We start from the raw sequence: 16,511 nt of genomic DNA, 5'->3' as shown, positions 1-16,511 counted from the left end.
AGAGGTTAAATCAAGTGGAGGGCATGGTTTCTTGCATGGAAGTGGCTGTTATTTATTTGATTTTTTTAAAAGAGGAAACATCTAGAACCTTGAGTTACTCAAACACCAAACTCTGTAACAATGACCTTGGTTATGGAATGTAGGCTTTGTGGGTATATGGTTTTCCTAGAGGCATAGATCTAGAAGATTGCCACAGAAGGCTACAAAATCAATATCCTCCACTGCCCTGTCGTTCCCCCCCCACACCGAGGCTGCGAGCTGATCTGATGTGGTTCTTCCTGGCTATAAGTCCTCTACATGGGAGGCCGTTACCTACAGTTTCTCTGATGTAGCTAACATTTATCCTCAAGACACATCGGACATAAGGAATCACTCAAACTTCACATGCCTGAGCCGGTTTTGCAGAGGGCAAGAGCAACAGTTAAAGCTAAAACTAGAAGCATGGAGGATATCAGGATGCATCACTCTCTGGTAAAATAATTGTGGGCAGGTGGAGGGAATACAGACTCGGAGCCACGAGGCTGGACTGCCCAGCTGCTGCTTGCCGTACCAGTGCATCTTTCCAGCCCTGGTCAATGAGGTCTTCCCATCTCAGGAGTTCCTGATTCATTCTCAAATATCTTCCCTGTCTTTAGATGAAGTTCACTTCTCTGGGCCTCAGGGATTTCTCTTTAAGTCCTCTTTGATCCAAGTTAATCTCTGTTTTGGTCACTTAAGTTTTACACACACATACACACACACACACACACACACACAGAGAGAGAGAGAGAGAGAGAGAGAGAGAGAGAGAGAGAGAGAGAGAGAGAGAGACACTCCCAACAGAGTGTCCCTCTTTGGAAAACAGGAATTAGAAACATTACACTAAACCTTGCACATTACACTCAGTGATCTGTAGGAGATAAGCCAGTGTGTAAATATCCACAATGCCTTGCTCACTGATTCACTTCTATCTGGTAAAATAACTGTCTGCAATGTCATCAACAGGACACACTGATCTGCTCCTGCAGTGAGTGTGTTGGCGGTGCGGGGCTTAGCCTCTAAGTTACTGAGAGACCAGAGGCTCCGGAATCATTTTGCTTAAGTTTAAACTTGAGGTCCCTGATTTAAAATGCTTTCCCCCCTTCTTTCAAAAACCCGTGTCTTTCGACATCACCTGTCACCTGACATGTGGAAGGACAAGTGACAGAAACTATTGCTATCGACAGTCTCCTGCATAAGATCATAGACAGAAAGACATTCTTCCCTTCCTTACTGAGCTCTTCCCAACCTTCTCAGACGCGCCATTTCCTAGTCTTTGCTTCTCCAAACACTCCCTCTTCCCGAAACACAACCTCTCAGAGGCGCACCAGGGCTCATCCATTCGCCTCACGTGCGAGACGAGGAGGGAAATTTTATGTTGTAAAGATATATGGGACAAGGCAACCTCAAGTTCACATCCGTTAAAGCATTTCTCTGTTGGCAACATTTTTACAAGTCTCTCAGAGCTATATGCTTAATTAAAATAAAAGGGTGATATACATCACTGCACCAAGCCCTTGCTGATGTAGAGGAAGGAAGGGGGAAATGAGTGCATTCATTCTCCTTTATTAAAAGAGTTATTTCAGGATGACATCTCAAATGAAGAGTAGCCATTAGCGAAATTAAAAATGAGACAAAGTTGATTTGGGGAAGTGCACACATTTATTGCCGTCCTCTTGGCTCCCGCTGTGTCTCCTCCTGTTCCAGATCCTCGCTGGCCACCTCCCCAGCTCCCTCAGGTAGCACCATTTATCTTCAAGTTCCCCAAACTGATGATGGAATGACAATCAGAGGAAGAACAGTTTGTTTATAGATTCTGACTTGCACCTCTTCAAATTAAATATGAAAGCATGGTTAATCTTACCAAAGCATGTACTCTATGCCACACGCTGTTCTAAGTATGTGATATACAAAAGTGCTCGAGTGTATAAATCACTCCTGTGGGCTGTGGAGAAAGAGAACCTTTATTTACCGAGCATCTGTCACATTTGAAATGCATTCTGGGAGGTTTTTCTGTTACTTCTATATATCTGCCATGCAAGGGAATTCCATTTTATAGATGAGAAAAGTGAGGCTCTGAGAAGGCAAGCAACTGACCCCATGCTTCGGTTGTGAGCCAAGGAGCTGTCCACAGATAAGCCAATCTTGTATGGGATAAATTAGTGGGGGGAGGGGACTGATGTCGACAAAACTCTGCAGGCACGGGTATGTGCAGGTGCATCTCTGGGGAGGAGACTGACCCAGGTCAAGAGGTCCTGGAGGCATGGTTGGGGGGAGAAGCAGGATCAAGAGTTAGAGAGAGAGGAGTTGGGTTGCAATTGCAGATGCTGGCATGCAAGGACGAGGAGCAAGTGTATCTATTTAGGGGTAGTGACAACCAGCAAAAAGTCTCTGGCAGTGTTTTGAATGGAGTTTCAGAATTTTGATAACATAAGGCTACGGACGCACAGTACTGGGAAGCAAAGTACACTGGCAGGCTGGTCTAGGACAAGGATAGGCTGGCTAGGTCAGGGCACTGGAGAGAGCAGGAAACCATGGGTGCTAGCTGATAAGGAATTCTCTCTATTCTAAATGCAGAATCTGCATTTATTGGGCAAACATTTGAGAGTCCCTTGATACCTGTATGTGTACAAATGTCTCACTGTTTGAACTCGGTGAACTGTGTAGATGAGGAAAGCCTGGGTACATGCATTGTGAGGTTTTAAGTGGCAGAGTCATCAGACATGTCATTATTCAGACTGCTAGGAAATGATTCAGCCTGAAGCTCTGTGGCTAGGCCCAGGACTGTGGATCCAAACATGGACGACATATGTCGCCATTGAGACTGTGGGCGGGGGGAGGGGGGGAATGGCTTGCTACAACAAAAACAGAAGAGTGACCAAGCTGAACCCCACAAGTCAGATCCGTGGGTGTCTATCCTGATAGTCCCTTACCAGCATCTTCCTATCTGACCAGTCATCAAACACCCATCTACCCAACCCCCCACCCCTTCCTCACTCAAGTCACCATGGCCTCTTCTGAGCCATTCAAATCTGTCTGCTCTCTGCTGACTTCTATTCTGAAGTCAGAGGACTTTTACAAAGACCAGCCTGCTTAGGTGGCCTTTCTAGATCTCCTACATGCGTTTCAGTGTTATCAGGCTGGGCCAGGCCTTGGCTAACTGTGATCTGTAAACCAAGCCCAGCCCGCTGCCCGCCCGAAGTCCAGTTTACTGGAACGGGGCCGCAGGCATTCGTTACGGGCCGTTGTTGGCCACTTTTGCTCTGCGGCAGCAGTGACAATTGCAGCAGAACTGCCTGGCCAGCGAAGCTGAAAGCCCTGGTCACCTGGCACCTTACCAGGAAAGTTTGCCAACTGCAGGACTAGACAGAAGTCCTGACTTTGGGGTCTTTCGGCGCCTATTTCTCCGTCCTTTCAGAAAGCCCCCCCCCCTCATCTTTTTAACTTTAATTTTACTAGTCAACTTCTGGCACTTCGCAGGGACCTCGGGGGACAGGACGACGTGTTCTGTGCTGACATGGCTTGTTCAGCACCCCAATTCTATGTGCCCCTACGCTGAAACCCCTTGGAACTCAAGGGGTTCCTAGCCCTTCCATGGCTAGGCTTGCGTGTCCTGTATTCTTTCTTTTGTAAAATGAAGTGCAGTGTTTTCCATTTCTTTCACTCATTCTCTCTCAAATCCAGACTGTCCACTGTACCTCAGTTCAACCACGCCAGGGGATGGATTATAGGATCATTGAAGTTTTCAACCTCCCTCCTGCTCTTCCTCTCTCCCTCCCTCTCCCTTCTGAAGCACACTAGGCAATGCTCTGTCTGCACCCTCAGCCCTCTGAATCTTACTTCAAGCTGAGCAATTCTTCCCCTATGAGCAGACGTAGAAGGTGCTTGCAGGGTTGGGGAAGTATGACATAGCCCTAAGATACCACCCAGAGGTAAGGAGCTGTCCCCTTCATACGGTGGCAATTAGCCCCAGCTTCAGGTTTGGGGTTGACCCGTACTTACAGAATACATTTTAAGAAACAGAAAACAGGTTCTGTTTGTTGACTCTCTGGGGCTTCTTAAATCCTGCCAACCAGTTTTGGCCTGGGTTGCAGATAACGGTAACCACGACAGAGTTTAAGCATAAAGTTCAACAATGTGATAATTATTTGCCAGTTTTCTAGCCAAAGGAATTGGGTGCTTACAGGTGAGTGGTGTGGCCGGAAGAGCAGAGCCAGAGGAGCCTCTGAAGTGACTTTCTGGAATGATGCCATAAATTGGACCCATGGAGGCAGCTGCAACCACACGCATGCACACCGGGAAGTCGAAAGCAGCCACGCCAGCTGCTGCTTCCGGAATCAGAGCACCCTGACGGACACAGGGAGAACTGGAAACACATCCCGCCGTGCTGAGCCGACAGGATCTGGGCTGGCATCCTCTCTCATTACCTAACTCAGTTCTGTGTTCTAGTGCTATAAGAAAGACCACAGAAGGTGGATGTGAAATCGCTTTCAGAAGTGAAAATGAATTATAGGGAGGCCTGGGATTAGCTCTTCCAGCTCTGCAGGACCTGATAAAGACAGTGGAACAGATGCAGACTCAGGCAATGTGTAGTTCTGGCTTTACGAAGCCTGTAGGAGTCATAACCTTGATTTTACAGACGCAGGAACTGGATGGGGAGGGTGAGGTGCTCACTCAATCCCGAAGTCAAGACCAGGTTTGCTAACTCCAAGCTCCATTGCTTTTTCAAATAAAGGGAAAAAGATTGTCATTTGTTATATCCAAAGGCAGTAACAAGTGAGGTCTTGGTCCCTTTACTGACAAAATGATGCATTTCAGAGCTCAAGCTGCTGCTAGGAAACGGATTAAAAAGGCAGCTGACAAGGGTCAGCCCATGAACTTGGCCGGGTAGAAACTAGAAATCCCACCAGTCTCTCGGCCCCCCTCTCCCATGCAGAGATCACTCTACAGAGGCCTTGTTTTCGTCCAACCACACACAGTAGCAATCGTGCCTCTCTCTAGGGAGCAATACCTCAGAATTCAGGACAGCCACCAGTCTGTAGGTCGTAGTCCTCCAGGTGCAGGAGGGACGAGTCTATGTACCCAATGTTGGGGGAGGAGCAGATGTGAGGTCCTCAGAAGGGGTTCATTTCTCTAGGAGGGAACAGCATGCATCTTTGGTTGCGGGGTCTGCCGTTTGCAGGAGCGAGCACACAGTAATTATTAATTATTCAGTTAGTCGTCTTCACTGCCTTGGTTCTGGCCCTCATCATTTCTCTAGCAGACCACTGCAAAGCCAACTCCCGGGGAGCTTGCCGCGGCTTCGATCTCATCCATCTTTCTGACTTCCACGCCTGTATTTCTCTAGTCTGACTCTAACATTGTTAGCAACCTGCTTACAAGCATTCCAGCTCACCATTAGTTAAAAGGGAGTCTGTCCGACGATAGTTGACAGCTACAAAACCCAACTAAGATGCGGGTCAATGACCTGAACAAAGACAAGGCACAGATAGTTTAAAGACATGAAGACACACTCACTATGCCGAGAGTCACGCTGACCAAACCATAATGAGGTATCATGCCATACCCAGAAAAATGGCTACATGGGGAAAAAATGGCTACATGGGGAAAAGGAAGCAACTGGCAAGGATGTGTGGAGGCTGTGACACTCAAGTGCTCTTGACAGGAAGGGAAAACAGTACTGTTGCTATGGGGAAACAGTATGGCCATTCCATAGAAGGCGAAAACCAGAATCCACACATGATCGGCAATTCCACTGCTGAGTATATATCTCACAGAATTTTAAAAGCAGAGCCTCAAAGAGGTATCTGAACACCGAGAGCTGCATTAGCCACACATCTGACAGGGAGAAGCAACCCAAGTTTCTGCTGACGGATGAACGCACAAACGACTTGTGGGGATGCACACAATGGAATATTATTCAGCTTTAAAAAGAAACACACACACACACAAAAAAAAAAGAAAAGAAAAAGAAAAAAAGGCCGGGCGGTGGTGGCGCACACCTTTAATCCCAGCACTTGGGAGGCAGAGGCAGGTGGATCTCTGTGAATTCGAGACCAGCCTGGTCTACAGAGCTAGTTCCAGGACAGGCTCCAAAACCACAGAGAAACCCTGTCTCGAAAAACCAAAAATAAATAAATAAATAAATAAATAAATAAAAAGAAACATAATTCTGACATATGCTTCAACATACGCAGAAGCTCAAAGACACAGTGGTAAATAAGCCACACACACATAGACACACACACATGCCAAACCACGAAAATGCACATAATTACTAACTAGTCAACACTTTACTGTCAACTACACAGCAGCCAAAGCAGTACAGAAAGCCAGGCAAGTCCAGAAACAGGGTCAACATGGACAATGTACCTGAAAGGACTTCTTGGGACACAAACTTCCTCAGTTCCCCTAGAGGAACTGCTGTCTCTAACCGGCAGACTATCCATCTGGTCTACCCGAGAAGTCTATTTGGACCTCAAAAACCTAAGTCAATGCAGCATGCATTGTTAAGGGAGTCACAGTGGGAGATTATCCATTAGTTCACACCAGTTCTTGGGAAACACGAAAAGCAGTAGATCTCCCTTTTCTGCCCTGCTCTCCTCCGCCCTGATGTCACGTGCTTTTCTCAAAGTCAGGCTCAGACCTGTCTTACTTGCCTGTCCACATTTACAGAGGCTTGAAGGGACCTCGGCCAGTCAAACGCTCTCCTGAGGCAGAGAGAGTCTCCAGTTTGTGTGAAATGGCAGGAGAGCCCTCTAGGAAACAATGAAAGACAAGTTCTTGGGCACCGTCCCAGACAAGTAGCACCTCTGGGAGGGAGGAAGCGCCCAGTGTCCGCAGGTGACTCTGTCCTTCATGGTAATGCCGAGAACAGTGGCACCGAGAAAAGACACTGGCAGGTGGAAGTGCCCGCCGGATGGAAGGTTCTGTCGGGGAGGAGACAGAGTCCTTGGCAATTTTCCCCACACTGGCATGCCAGGGACACAGGCAGACACTTCAGCTATTGTTCGTGGCCCTGAGGTCAGGCAATTTGTGTTCCAGTCTAAAGCCTTCTTTTGTGGGTGACTTCGAACAAGTTGCGCAAAGCCAGTAGATCAATTACCATTTTCATCCATTCACCACATATCTGACAGAGACAAGGAGGAATTACATATTTTAGATTCTGGCTTCAGAAAGTTCAGTCCATCGTTGTGGAGAAAGCATGGCAGAAGAGTTTCCAGCATGGTGGATAAGAGGCAGAGAATGGAAGTCAAGGCACCGTGTGGGCTTTCTTCCTTTTCCATTCCATCCTTGGCCTCAGCCTTCCTCCTCCAGTTAATCATGTCTGGAAACCCCTGACAGACACATCAAGAATGCACCTCTTCAATTCCCTTAGGAGTCACCAAATCCAATCAAATTGACAATGAAGAGGCCAGCCACCGTGGGTGTAAACTGTGTGGCCTTGTATTTGAGGTGACAGGGACTCTAGGTAGGCAAAGCACAGAGGGTTGAGTCTCACGTCTGGCATACAAGAGGTGCTCAGTCAATGCAAACCCTTGGCATAGCAGTCCTACCTGGGCACCTCTCCAGGGACGTCTTGACAACTTCTACTCTGAGAGCCTGAATGCTGCCTGTTTGTCAGGCCCTGCTCATGGTAAAGGCTCAGAAGGGGTAATGGTGACCAGGGTTGGTGGTGAGCAGGCATTTCGGTAGGAGCGGAGTGCTGCTCACTCCCTGAGGGACACAAGGTCTCCTCAGCGAGAGGGTTTGCCTGCTGACAGCAGTCTGCCTGCCATGGCTAGGTGCTCCACCACAGGTGGTCAGGACTTATGTGGATCATTTTGCCCAGTGAACCCCCAAATCCCATTCCTTCTGCCATTCCACAACACTCTTCTCTTTCTGAAGGTGCCTTAGATTGTCAATCTTTCTTCTGTTCCAGATCAGGTTTAAAAGGAGAGGAAAAAGAAAAGAGACCATTTATGGATTTCTCCCTCATGAATTCTCTCCCTCTGTCCCCTTTGTTACAGACGGGCAGAAAGAACAGAGAGCACAGTAGTCCCTGCTGTCTCGGTTGACAAATATCTCACAGGCTGCACGACCCTGTTGTGATGACCACGGGCAACTCAGCAAAGTGTGGACGGAGGAAAGGCCCCTCCCTCAGGGACACGCCCATGAACTAGGTTATCCAGCAGCCAACGGATCTGGAAAGAACTGTAGAATAAGACTCCAAAGGGCACATCCGATCTATATGACTGAAGAAAGTTCCTGCGTTCTCAAATTCTGTTCTCTACTACAAAATGGAAATTCCATTCCAAAAGAGTCTTGCAAAAACAAAGGAATGACATCTAATGCATGCATAGCTGGACCCGCTTAACTACCAAGTCTTCAGCAGCCTTCAGAGGTCAATGCGGTGCCTTGTGCCTGACTTCACCATGTAGCCTGTCCCACAGAGGAGTTAATTCCGCAGCAGCTACAAGGGCATAACACAGTTTCTGTCTTCAAACGCTTGTATTGTCCACCTAAATGACAGTTACTGCCATACCACCAAAGCAACCCTGTGGCAGCCATACACAGGAACAGTAATTGCTATCAGAGTTAAGAAAACCTCATGGAACATAAGAGGACACGGCATAAATACAGACACAAGGCAAGACGCACAGAGAGTGCAGGAGTAACTTAGCTCGCTGAGGCTGAGAGTGCAGAACGAAAGCCCTGGTAGTCTGCTACGAGCTTCTAACTATCCTCCTCCTAATTCTTGAGGTCCAGAGCGGAAAGTATCACATTTGCAGGATTAGAGAGATGCCTGAGTCAGGATAGCATTGATAAACTGATGACATCAATGCTCCGTGGTATGAGAAGGCTTTTATCGTAGATACGGCAGAGAGGACAACCAGAGCAGAGAGAGAAAGTAGTAAACTGAACACGGCCAGCAGATGGGCCTGGCCAAGAACAGAGAGTTAGAGAGATGGGGTGGGGGTGGAGAGAGATGGTGGCAAAGAGAGGGCAGAGCTGAAATAGCAGAGTCATAAGGAGAAATGAGCAGCTGAGGAGCTAAGGGGAGGAGGGCAAGGGAGAAGAGCCAGGATGTCAGCATGGACTCTGAAATGTGTGCCTGGTACTTGTGAGACTGAGGGAGCCTGGAGCTCAGCATGTGCTCGGTATGCTAACTGTACCACATTTGTCCCTTCTGCCAGTGATACGGGAAATAACTTCTTTTAATAAAGGGGAACTGACTTCACAAGCTCCCGAGGAATGCCTGGCTTTTGTCTAACCACCAGAGTTTGGGGAAATGGAGCTTCCTTTGGACCTGACAAGTATTTTCCTTGCAAACATGAGAACTTGAGTTCGATCCCTAGGACATAGATTAAGAAAGGCCAGGTGTGGTGGCAAATGCTTGCAATCCCAGGTAGAGGCAGGTGGATCACTGGCCAGACAGTTTAACCTGCTTGGTGAGCTCCTGGCTAGTAAGAGACCCTGTTTCAAAACGAAGGTGGATGGTACTTGAGCTTGTCCTCGGACCTACGCACGCACGCATGCACATACGCACGCACGCACGCACGCACATCTTTTGAAGAGAAAGAACCTGAAGCTCCAAAGAGCTATTTCCTTAGCTTAGAGACTCTTTAAATCTGTGACTTGAATCCAATACCTTGGGGTCTTTGGCTCTAAGGCATTCAAGTTGAAGAAGTGCTGGACAGAAAGCAAGGACCATCTGGGGTAGACCCCGCAGAGGGCCACAGAGGACTTCGTTGGAGGACCCTGATGGGATGGGCTGGATTCAATGGGAGAAGGGAGGGAAAGGGCGGGGAGAGGTTCTCTCTTCCCTTTCACTCCACTAGTGGTTGCTGGCATGGTGCTGAGGAGTTTGCTTGGCGGCTGCTCTCCTTCTCACTTAGAGATGTGTTCTGCTTTACCAGGGAGACGGACGTAAGCTCAACAATGTGACAAACAGCCAACCGTAGGGACATTTAGGGGGTGATGGGTTTGGGTTGCATCCCATTGGTCGCTTCCCCCAGGCCTTCAGCTCTGCTGTCTTCTACAGACGATCTAATTGCCAGGCTGAGTGACCCCTGCTGGCAGAAGGCACAATATTCTACGGGCTGATAAGCTAGTGTGGGCCTAGCCTTCAGGAAGCATCTTCATGGAGGGCTGGTCCACACATCGGAAGGATACACAGGGACATCCTTTAGACGCTGCATGGATATATAGGGATACCATGTAGTTCTTAGAGCACTGAAGGTCCATCTTGGAGAGCAAAGGCAGCCAGCCTTTGGGACAAAAGATGATTGTTTCAGGAGGGCAGAGAAACCTATTAAGGTCTGGTGGCAGAGGGGATCTGTCTGGGAATTCAAATAGCAGTGACCATACATAACGGCTCATCGCTCTTCAATGTTTCTTGTGGGCCTGGCACCATTTTCAATGTTTTATTTGTTTTATATCCTCGTTTTTAAAAAAACAACATAACAGGAGGGAGCCGCTCTCTAAATCAGACATCGCCCTCAGTTTGCAAATCAGAGACAGAGATTCTGAGAGGGTACCTAACCTGTTCACACACACACAACCATGGTTACACTCATCCCCTTCCAGGTCCTGAACAGAAACTACCACAAGGCACACTGACAGCCACTCTGGCTACACCACCTCCAGGAAGCCTGGCAGGTGGGCGGGGCTGGGGGGAGGTAACTCTGGCTTCCAGTTTATCACCACAACCTGAATGTATTTTGCCGAAAGTTAAGGGCTGCGGGCTTCCCTCTTGTGCAGGTGTGTTTTAATTTCTTGTGTTTTAATCTACCTGTAGCACATCAATGCACACTTTCTGACCGGCCATTCTCTGTCTCAGCATCACACAATCAGAAGATCTTTAAGTGGGAAAGCCTGCTGGGGCAACAGTGCCTGCAGCTCCTGGCTAAGGGGAGTCTGAAGAAGCTGCGGCGTCTGGGGGTTTTGAGAAATGGGGTGTGCAGGATTACAAAGAGAGGCACAGGGAGCAAGTTCCAACACAGACTGTGACACTGTGTTCTGGATCCCAGGGCTAGGGGGAAATTCAGAGCCATTCCTGCACAGCATGGTACAGCTGCTTTGAGGAACATGCCTTATACCTGTGTCTGAGGTTTCTTTAAAGAATATTCTTCTCAAGATGGGAACAGCAAAGAAATAAGTCTGTTTATATTTGTCTGGAAACAAAAACCAAGCCAACAGACCAAAAGCAAATTTCAAACAATGAAGTGAAGCTGGCCTGTCAAATAAGGGCTCCGAAATTCTATCCTTCTAATTATTCTCCTCTACTAGGGAGGATCACAAGGATGGAAAAGGAGCGCAGTGAGCATAGAGACGCAAACCAAAGTTGCCTAGTGTAGATGGGAAATCAACAACCGCTGGGGTCAAGAGCTGACTCTGAGCCAGGCTGTTCGCATGCCTTCCCTGGACTATAGCTTTTTCACTCAAGGTTGGTGGTCATTAAAAGACCTCCCAGAAAAAATTATAGGGGCAGTTAACCTTACGCTAGAACAAGTTTCAGAGCCTTCCAAAGCCCGTGATATCGCATAATGCTGGGTGACATGGTGTCATGACCCTCAATGTACATAGTACAGTATGGAGTTAAAGGGAAGGTACACTGGAATCACGGGGTTGTTTACTCAATTTACATATATTTATTTGTTTATTAGGCATCTCCTGGGTACTTCTCTGATACCAGGAACTGGAGTGGCCATGGTGAAACTGAAAGATAATCCCTGCCCTCTTGGGAGCTTCCAGTTTGGTGGGTGCCCCAAGAGATTAAACCATATGAGTAGATCTTAACGGCAACTGGGTTGGTAGTACGATAGAAGTGTGCCACCAAGACATGGCAGCGTGCACGGGAGTAAGGGTGCTGTCAGAGAAGACCTCTCGGTTTGAAGAAGGGGAATTACATCAGGGAGGAAAGCTGCTATGAGACTGGTGTGGAAAGAAGGCTAACATACTGGAGTCACAGTGGAGTGGTCACTGTGTCCAGAGCAGAGGACAGGGTGTGGGGGAGTGAGTGATGACACAGCACACAGGACACCTCTCTACCTAAGAGAAAGGGAACATTGTTAAAGTGTGCTAAACAGGACAGCGAGGGATCAGCCATGCATGCAAACATATCTCCTCAACCGTCAGAGAGAATGAAGTAAACAGGAAGGAGTGTGTGTGTATGTGTGTGTGTGAGAGAGAGGGAGATAGAGATAGATAGATAGATAGATAGATAGATAGACAGATAGACAGATAGACAGACAGACAGACAGACAGACAGACAGATAGAGAACAGAAGTCCCTGAGAAGCCCAGGAAGAGGTGTAACAGTTTGGCTTGGGAAGAGGATGGGGATGTAGTGTTCGTGTTGGGGGAAGAGATCAACAGTGGATCAGACTGAGGTCTGGGTGAGGGAGAGGAAGCTGTATCTAGGTGGTATCAACCTGTGGAGATGAAGCGGAGGGTCTGGGATTCACCAACAGTGTCCGAGAGATGACAAAGAAAGTCCTAGACATGGGTAAGAGGCTCTTTCAGCCTGAGCACTCCCCAACAAACTGTTCTTAGGTGAATCACCTGTTGGCTGAGGTTTCTGTCACACTGGGTCCCGCAGCTGTCCAGTCCCCACAAAACACACAGAAGTCTACAATAATTATCAAACTGATTGGCCTAATAGCTCAGGCTTCTTATTAATTAATTCTTACATCTTACATTAACCCATTATTCTTGTCTGTTTTAGCCATGTGGCTTGGTACCTTTTTTGGTGAGGCAGTCACATCTCGCTTCTTCTGTGTCTGGATGATGACTGCAGACTGAATCTTTCCTCTTCCCAGAATTCTCCTCTTTTCATTGTCCTGCCTCTACTTTCTGCCTGGCTACTGGCCAATCAGCATTTTATTAAAAAAATAATACAAGTGACAGGATAAAAGACCATTAAGTGTTGAGGGAAGAATGTTATGTTTACTCCTACGAATATAATGGCGAAGTGTGTTTTAGCCCACATCCCACAGCAGTCACCCAGTTCTCCATGTACCCTGACCTCCAGCATTGCAGCTAACGATAGCAGTTATAATCATCATTACTTTGCAAAGCAGGTCTTTGGATTTACACTAAAACTTCTGCCTTTCTCTGATTTCTAGAATACAAGTGCTCAAGGTAGCTCGAAATCCAGAAGGTTTCATCCACATGGCCCATACCTGGGGTCTGTGTCTTTATTATACACCCCCTCACCTCCTCACTCTGAACCCCCCCATTTTTTTTAACATACAGTAAATCACAACAACTTCCTAGCAGACAGGGTAGATTTTGGGTGTGGTTACAGACAATGCAGGTGAACTAAGAATGTCGAGCAAAGTTACTTTCAGTCTATGTGAAAAGTGCATATAGGAAACATAAATGATTTGGGGACTTGGACTTGGGTCCCATTCACAGGGTACACACACAAACAAATTCTTCAAAATCCCGGGGGAGAAATCCCAAACTCATAACACTTCTCGTCTCAAGCATTTAGGATTAGGGATGTTCAGTCTGTCCTAGGCAAACAAGCACCCTGGCTTCCCCTACGGCATCCAAATAACATATAACTATTGCATGAGTGCACTTCAACAGTATCAATAGTTCTCTTCTATGCAGAATCTTCTGTTTTAATACCAGACATTAGTGTTTGTGAGGAGAGGACATTTAGCTATGTCATAGATAAGAAACATATAAAGGACATAGCACATCACCTGATCCCTAGGAAGTGGCAATCACCTGGCTGAATGACCATGCTGGTACTCAAGATGACATCGTGTTTTACAATAAACCTCTGGAGCTCGCAATTGATCTGGATGCTTCCAGGGTATTTAGACACTGTGACGTGACTTTTTAATCCCCCTTCTTTATGTGTTTTACAATGCAACAATCACCAAGGAAAATGGTGTATTCTAGTTTGGAAGGCGGAGGTACTTAAACATGCTGTGTACAAAGATCTTCAGCAGGACAGTGACATGGGGCAAGGTCATAACCAGCTACTAGAGCCTGTAGGCAGCTCAGGGATGGACAGATGGGAGGAAGCATGCAAAGAGCCTGAAACGCAGCATTAAGGAGGACCCAAGGCAGACACAGCAACCAGTCCCTGGACAGCGAATCGACCCAGCTGCAGGTGAAGACTGATTGACAGGGCTTCAGTTGCCGCTGCTGGGCCCGGGCACATCACTGAGCTCCTGACTCACAGAACTATGATAGGTAACAGGGAGGCATACATGTGTGTGCCTGGACGTGAGTTCTAGTTCAGTCTGCTGTCTAGTGAGCGAAGGAAAGATGGAAAATAATACTCTGAGAGGTGAAGACTCTTATCTCCACCTTTGCACATTAGGCTCATTTGAGCACGTTCTCTAAAGGAGGGCTTGGACAACTGTGTGTGGGTACAAAAAAAGACGGAGGGAGGTGGAAGGTGCTGAGAATCCTAAGCATAGGAAGTGCATGCAACAACTCAGACACTGTCTGTCTACCAAAGAAGCCTCTTTAAATGTCTCCACCGGACGCAACTCACTTTCAGACATATATATTAATTACATGCATAGAATCCATGTATATATTTCTGCTTTCAGAAAGACCATACATTGCTCTAAAGTGCAAGGAAGTGGCGTTTTATAGAACACTTCACACATGTTCTGTAATTGAGACATCTCAGAGGCATCTTAAACTTGTACACGAGGGACCTTGGTACATTGATGGAAACGAAGATCTAAGAGCATGTATTCTGCCAGGTGTGTCCCTACCGTCATCATATCAGCAATAGCTACTGTCTGCGGAGCACTGTCCATGTGCTCAGCACCGTGTAAAAGGTTTCCCATGTGTCCTGTCATTTACTTCTATTGTTTCATTTTTATCCCTGTTTCGAAACTGAACAAACTGAGGTTAGGGGTTAACTTACACAGCCCCTGTCACCCAGGTAGGAAGTGGCAGAGACAGGCCTGGTAAATGGTTAGCTGCAAGGCCCAAGCTCTCAGCAGATGGCAATCCAACAGGGAGGATAAAATAAAAGATAAATAAAACTGTCAGGCAATAAATGATAAGTGTCAAATGAGACGCGGGTGATAAATGCTAACAGAGAGTAATAGCCCTTGGTAAGTGCCATTGGCTGGTTTGGTAATAACAGGTTTTCTCTGCTCACGTCTTCATCTTGAGAAAGTATGATAGCAGCCCAGGGTTTAAGAACAAGACGACTTAAATGATGGACCGGTCCTGGCTGGGGCCTCTATAGGTTTGTCATATTGAATGCCAGATGTCACCAGTTCTTTGTGCAGAGTGGGACTCAAGAGTATGCGGGTGACTTCCCACTGCTACAAATCAGCAGCTAAGAAGAGCCACGGGTTTAAATGTATTCCCCACCATTTCCATTCTAACAACATCACTGAGGGTAACCAAACAAAAAGCCCAGAATCTCCTAGATATATAAAGTAAAGGATTTTTTTTTTTAATCATGTCTGTTTAAAAGAAAAGAAAAGAAAAATGGCAGGCAGCTAGACTCTCCGGCTTCTTTATTTTACAAACACCAACCATCACATTAAGGGCATCAACACGACGAGGGTGATTTAGTTCCAACCCAGAGACGTGAAATAAACTACCAGGCAGGTTCCATTAAATCATTCCTGAAATGAATCTTCCAGATATCAAATCTGCGCTTTTCGGGACAGTTTTATTTGCTAATAAGCCTAATAAATTGAAAGCTGTCAGATCTGTCATGAGATGCATACTCTGAAGAGCACAAACTGATGTGCAAATGCCAGCCTGCAGCCAGCAGGCGTGGCAAGGGGGTGGGGCGTCGAGGATGGGGTGTGGTGGTGAAGTGGTGCTCGTGCATCTCAGACGGGGCCTGAACTCAGGATTGTCCAGGATGCCCAGGACTGATGTCATCGCCGGGGTAGTATAGGGACAGTGAGCTATAATTCCTTCAGAGAAAGCAAAGGAACCCCTGAGGCTGGGGCACTTAAAGCCTTATCGGTTTTACCATTTGAAAGATGGTACTGTGTTCTGGTCCTAACTGCTTTCTCCTTTCTCATTGTTTTTCTTTCAATGGAGTTTGGGGTTGATGTCTTTCCCCACTTGCTTCTCCTCTCAGCTTGCTGATAAAGTCTAATTGGCCAACGGTGTTGGCTAGTTTTTATATCTTAAATTAACCCATTTCTATTAATCTGTGTATCACCACGTGGTTATAGCCTACTGGTAAGGTTCTGTCTGTGGTCTGTCTCCTGCAGTGGCTACATGGCATCTCACTGATTCTGCCTTCTCTCTCTCTCTCTCTCTCTCTCTCTCTCTCTCTCTCTCTCTCTCTCTCTCTCTCTCTCTCTCTCTCTCTCTCTCTCTCTCTATCTCTTCCAGCCTGACTATATTCTGCACTGCTACAGGCCAAAGCAGTTTCTTTGTTAACCAATGGTAATAAAACATATTCATAGCATATAGAGGGGAATCCCACATCACAGTGGCATTATCCTTGGCCTAAAGATGGAGTTTGAGACTCATTTCTAAGTGAAAAAGCCA

The 16,511-nt window shown here is 47.0% G+C and overlaps 1 protein-coding gene across 1 annotated transcript in view; it reads right to left on the bottom strand.

The window, feature by feature from the left end:
* Positions 1-16,511, bottom strand: part of Slit3 (slit guidance ligand 3) — a 593,945-nt gene that overhangs the window by 237,484 nt on the left and 339,950 nt on the right. The gene's annotated exons all lie outside the window — the stretch shown is intronic.

This window comes from Chionomys nivalis, chromosome 7 (assembly GCF_950005125.1).
Source record: "Chionomys nivalis chromosome 7, mChiNiv1.1, whole genome shotgun sequence".
Lineage (NCBI taxonomy): Eukaryota > Metazoa > Chordata > Mammalia > Rodentia > Cricetidae > Chionomys > Chionomys nivalis.
The sequence above is the reverse complement of the archived record's forward strand: the minus strand, read 5'-3'. Positions and strand labels throughout refer to the sequence as shown.